The sequence below is a fragment of the Mus caroli genome, unplaced genomic scaffold, assembly GCF_978045245.1.
Source record: "Mus caroli unplaced genomic scaffold, Mus_caroli_1 scaffold_3, whole genome shotgun sequence".
In the NCBI taxonomy this organism is placed as follows: Eukaryota; Metazoa; Chordata; class Mammalia; order Rodentia; family Muridae; genus Mus; species Mus caroli.
In genome coordinates, this window is record NW_028227258.1 from 6,564,001 (window position 1) to 6,570,000 (window position 6,000).

Consider the following 6,000-nt stretch of genomic DNA (forward strand, 5'->3'; position numbering starts at 1 on the left):
TCTTGAATGCTGCACATTAGTATCCAATACGCTAAGCAGAATATTGTATTGAACTTATGTATTACTGGGGCTGGTGAAATGGCTCGATGGTTAAGAGTACTGACTGTCCTTCCAGAGGTCCTGAGTTCAATTCCCAGCAGCCACAGGGTGGCTCACAACCATTTGTAATGGGATCAGATGCTCTCTTCTAGTGTGTCTGAAGACAGCAGTCTTCACATACATAAGGTAAATAATCTTTTAAAAAAAGAAAATTATATACTACTTAACAGCCATCAGGATTAGGATTCTCAAAGAGATATACGGTATAAATACCCTTCACTCATTTATCTAAAACCCAAATTTCCTTTGTGTGTGTGTGTCTATGCTTTCCTGCCCTGGACCCTGTCCCTACTCTCTTTTCTTGAACCTTCCTCTCATTCCTCCCTCCCCCCATCTTCCTCTTCCTCTCCTCGCTCCTTCATAGCCAAACCTCTCAGGCAGCTCGATCATCTGCTGGTTTTTCTGTGTCATTACAAAGACAACCAGCACAAGCGAGGGAAGCAAAATGACAAACCGATCAATCTTGGCTGATGTTTCTCCCTAATAAAGAATTGCTGAAGAAGATCAGGAAACCTGTGCCTGGAGTTTTGAATTATATGTGAATTTTGCTTATTTGTGCAATACCATGAATAAATTGAGCTTCAAGTCTAATTGCAGTACCAACATTCTGATTTCCTTAATATGCATGCCTGTCTTTTACTACTCAATATTATTGAATAAAGTATTGGGCATGTGCTTGTGGGGAGTTGGGTTTTGCTGTCTCCAGGTGTAATTTCAGTGCTTATTATGAGTTACCAGTCTTGGCGGGGAGGTTTTTGTGGTCTGTATTTCCAGCTCACTATCCCCCACTTCCACCCAAAAGAGTGCCTTTTCAACTTTCTTAATAAATAGCATAATTCATTCTCTCTCTCTCTCTCCTTCTGAGCCCTTAAAATACAGCTTCACCTGAAATGCAAAATAGAGCAACACTGTAACAGGAGCCCTTCTTCTGCAAGAAGAACCTTGAAGGTTAGATCTAAATTAGTGTGGCATAAGCCATTCAAAGAGACGGGCGATGGAGGTAGGCAGATCTGGTGTTTGCAAGAACTGCACTCACATGTAGCACCATTCAGTACAAACGTGATCATCCTCCAGGGGCTCCTGAAACCTCTGGTCTCTCACTAGCCCCGAGCAAAGCAATTAATTAGATGTATTTGGTTTTTCATTACAGCTATCCCTTAGGGTATCCCTGAGTTACAAGGATACACCTGGGGATCATTTGGGGGGTATCAGAGAAGCACTTAGTGGGCTGTTTGGTCGTGGAGCTCATGCATGTTGGCCTTTTCTGTGAGCTTCCAGAGGCCCTGTAACAGATGTGAGGTTGTAGAGCAATCGGCAAGTAACATCGGGAGGTGTTTTCTATGTCTATGATGGGAAATGCTGCTTACTGCTGCCTTGGCAAAGTTAATTTGCAGATTATCTATCAACGGGGTTACAAAAGCTAAGTTTCTTTTCAACATCAAATGATTTTATGGTACATTTTTCTTCATTTTTTTTCTTTTTCTTTTTCCTTTTCTACTTAGTGTCATTTCCCTAGCTACCACGGACAGGGGATTAAAATGCACAGGCTGCTCAGAATCAGGCTGCTCAGCTTGCTGTTGGCCTCAATGATCTCAAAGGCTTCCATCTCCACCAGGACTTAAATCTAGCCTTGTGTGTGCTGAGTATAATGATTTCCATTGTTCTCTGGCACACAGTGACAAATCTCAAGCAGTATCTCTGAGTATGTGGATATGTGTCATACACATGTACACAGGTGGCAACCAGAGGTAGAACTCTGGTCACTTACTGTATGAGACACAGTCTTTTCTTGAGTCAGAGTGTATGATTTCGGCAAAGCTGACTGAGCAACAGCTCACAGACATCAGTTCTGGGGTTGTAGATATTCAGGGCCATCCCAGCTTTTTCCAGTGTTTTGGAGATTTCAACTGAGTTTTGGGTTGCGGTAATGGTTCTTAAACATAGCCAGATTCTCAGCATCAGCAATATCTCTTAAAAACTTGTTGTAAGAAAAATGTCAAACACGCAGAGGCTGGTAGTGCCTTCATCTCTGTAGAGCCAGACCTCAGCCTGAGGAGTTACTAACTTCAGTCTTAGTTCAGATGTATCCCACACACTGTCTTTTTCCCCAAGCAGTATCTTAAAGCAAACCTCACACCTCATTGTGTTCCATCTTTAAATATTACTGCATGTTTTAAAAGACAAAAGAAAAACCTACATCGTACATGGAAATGCAAACATGCCCATGTATTTCCTTGGCTTGCAGTGGTTGACAGTTGTCTGGTACATGTGATTCAAGCATTAGCATATGGTCCATGTATGATAATTGCATGGTGTAGTTCCAGTGTGTGTATTTACAGTGAAGCCATTTCCCTAGACCACTTTTCATTGAAGAAACCCAGTCACCTGGGTGTTTTACCATCTAGTTAGTTTTATTAACTTCACCTCATGTTATTTCTTCCACGTTGGTTTGTATGCATTGAGAACGAACACCTAGACTGAGATCCAATTAGTATTTATTCCTTTGCCAAGAGCATCATGTGATCCTTGTCAAGGAAGTATTCCTTACAGTTTTCTCTTTTTATGGTCGAAACCACTAATGGTGACTGTCCAGAGTCAAGAGCTTATTAGGGTTACAAAACGGTGGTGTTTTATCTTCTGTTTTTATAGAGAGAAAGTTGGCCTCATTTGGTTACCAGGACATAGAAGACAGCACCGCCTCTTACCGACTGGGTCCGATGCATCAGTGCCTTGGCATCCTCTGCACTGACTTACATGTTTATGACTTCTCGCATTTACATGCTGACTAACAGTCAAGTGTGTCTGTATTTTAGTTATTCAATTTATTTTAAAGCATCACTTATGCTCCGAATGTCTTATTTTAGCCTCTGGGAACCTCTTCATGTTGACTTAGCATGCTTTTGATGCTCAGGAAAGGCCATGCATAGATAGTTCTCCTCTTTCCTAGTATTGTTGGGTCTTCAGCTCTTATCCACCCATACCTTCCTGCCTGTATTCCGACGTTCACCAAAGAGCCTTGATTCTCTTAGTTGCTTAAAGAACGTAACCATGGCACTATGGCATCCATTATTGCAAGACTGGGTTTTTCTTTCTTGGCCTTTAGAGTGGGCAGAGATAACCAATATATGCTGTGTGTCTTGTCTGTAAATAAGATCATCATGATGTTCAAATGCAGTCTTTCCATTCTAACCCAGGCCTACCAGACTTTTATTTTAACGTACATGTCTTACAGTATCTTACAGTCTTGTCTTCTGTCTGGCAGACTGCCATTTAAAATCCCCATTTCCTCTTCCTTATAATACATGGTAACCTTCAAGTAATGGTGAATCAGCTATGTGATCATTGCCAGCCTGTTAGGGGAACTGTGCATTGAAGATGTTTAAAGGTCGGGTATGGGTGCTAAATGCACAAGGCTGCATTCACTTGGTGTGTGCTGGGATGTGTCCGAACCCCCGCCCCAATTGCAATATTTCCCTCTCAAGTAACCAGGTGTTATCCTGGGCACACATACACACACACACAATAGACTTGGGAACCAGATTTCCATTTAAATCTACTTTTGCTGTAATGCTGTTTCAGTCTGTCCACTCTTACTGTCAGAATTCATCAGCAACTATCATTTTCATCTTACATATGTTTGGTGGAGATAATGCTCATGACCTTTGACATGACAGGTAAACACTATACCGCTGAGACAACATCCCCAATTCATCAGATTCTCACGGAGAGATCGTGTCACTGTCGATTCATGGGCCTAAAATGTTGATGTCACTGTTACTTAAGATGGTTTTTATATATATAGAGAGAGATATTATTAGGTTCAGTTTCTTGAAGGAAAATACTTCTTAGTTTCTTTTCTTCAGTCATCAAAGTTCTGTTTGAAAAATACAGCCTTGGGCTGGTGAGATGGCTCAGTGGATCAAGGTGTTTACCTCCAATTCAAAGACCAGAGTTTGATCTCTGGGACCCAGTGTGTGGAGGGAGAGAATTGATTCTTGACAGCTGTTCCCTAACCTCCCCCCAACCCCCGCTCTCTGTGGTGCATGCGTAGGTATGAGCTGCCACTGTCACTTCCCCACCACAAATGAATAAATGTTAGCTAAGTATTTTTTCATTTTCCCAGAGGCTTCCTCTTTCTTATGAGACTCCTTACTGAGGAAATGTGCTGTTGGGTAAGCATTGCTCAAAGGCTTGAGTTTCTTGGAACAATGCTAGAATAACCCTTTTTATTGAGAGACTTTTTCAAACCTAAGAGAATTAATTTGTTCTTGTATTAGTTACTGCCTAAAACTCCTTGGCTTGTCTGTCAGTGTGGCCCTGTGGGGGAGCCTGAGAGCCTTGAGAGGACTCTCAGTTCTTCCGTATGAAGGAGCCAGCTTTCTCTAGAATCCTCTGATCATTGGACAATGGCCACTTTTATAGTTGTTCTTACCGAATCCAATTCTGGTAAACAAGAATTATGAATTCTGCAGACCTTCCTTGCCTCCCAGAAACCTTTGGAGTGAAAGGTTTTTATATTCAAAACATTCCGACCAAAATGTCTCTTTGCTTCCTTTTTGAATGATTAGTATGCATACATAACAGTAGCATGCTGGCAGCCAGCATTTACCCTAATACATCTTAAGATGAAATCCCCCTGGAGGTGCTCCTGCGCCGACGGTGGCACATGGTGCCTCTCTCCTGAACGATGAGAGTATTCGCGTGGCGTGCATAGACACTGGGGGAATATTAAGTTCTCAGAAGGCCGCAGGCACACCACGAGCACTATGCTCTAACCTCTGGCAGGTGGGCAATTGCAGCTTGCTTCCCACTTCAGAAACATGTCAGCAGATGTAGGCACATTATTTAATTAACTAATAATTGAGAAAGCTATAGTCACTATTAAAAGAGCAAAGCTAATTCTGGGCTGATAAAGGACTCTTAGCTGCCCTAAATAGGTCGTAATTAGCTGGCAGCGGTGTGGCTCCACCTTCAGGGATGGGTGAAATTAATGAAAGCTGGCAGTGAATGAAACTGCATTTCATGCTCCTGCCTCAGGTAAAGAGGGTGAGGAGAGAGTGAGTCGCTTTTAAGGGCCATTTAGGAAGCAGAGGACATGACAGCCACTGCCAGGAAGTACAGAGAGCATGGGACATTGGTTTGTATATATCAAGTTCTCTGCTGCCTCCTTTCTGCCAGAGAACTCCATCATTGGTACTCAGTCTCCAGGAGAGAGAGAGAAGCCAAACATGTGCCAGCCCTCATTGTCATCCAGTGGTGACAGTCCCCTTTGTCTAGCCAGGGTCTTAAAGGTAGCATGGGTCGCACTCTTTCTACTGGATCATTTTTGAAAGTTTCTTCTATTCGCTCTAGGGATTAAATTGACCCACACCTCTTGGGTTTTCAAACTCTAGGTTGAGGTGTTTTACATCTCCTCTGAGTATCCGAGGTCCCTGTGAGCCCCCCCTACCACTGTACCAAGGCAAACAGCTTCAAAGACCACAGTGTAGGAAGGAGAAGAGTCATAAACAAGGCATACAAGCTGCCTTAGTTAGTCAAAGCCAAAGAAGTGTTATCGTTGTATGCTGACTCCAGAGACAGAGCTGTCTAGCTGTTCCTAATTTTCAGGAAATAGCTCCTAACCTCAGAAAAACCCGGACCAAGAGCAACACGAAAAGTGGAGCAAGCCTTGGAGGGAACAGACAGTATTAAAAACAGTCTTTCCCCTTTTTGTTCTTTTGAAGACTGTCATTGAAAATACACCGAAGCACCTTTTCCTCTGTAAGTGGAATTAATGGCCCTTCTCCAGCTGATTTATTTGGCAGGAACACAGAGTTCATACAACAGTTGTGGGCAGACCTGTTGGGCTCCCAAGTCACAAAAGTATAATAAGGCACCCAGGACTGTGGCTTCGTGCTAACA

General features: G+C 42.8%; 1 protein-coding gene across 10 annotated transcripts in view; it reads left to right on the forward strand.

The window, feature by feature from the left end:
- The window catches only part of St6galnac3 (ST6 N-acetylgalactosaminide alpha-2,6-sialyltransferase 3), a 532,491-nt gene that overhangs the window by 318,581 nt on the left and 207,910 nt on the right, over window positions 1–6,000 (forward strand). The gene's annotated exons all lie outside the window — the stretch shown is intronic.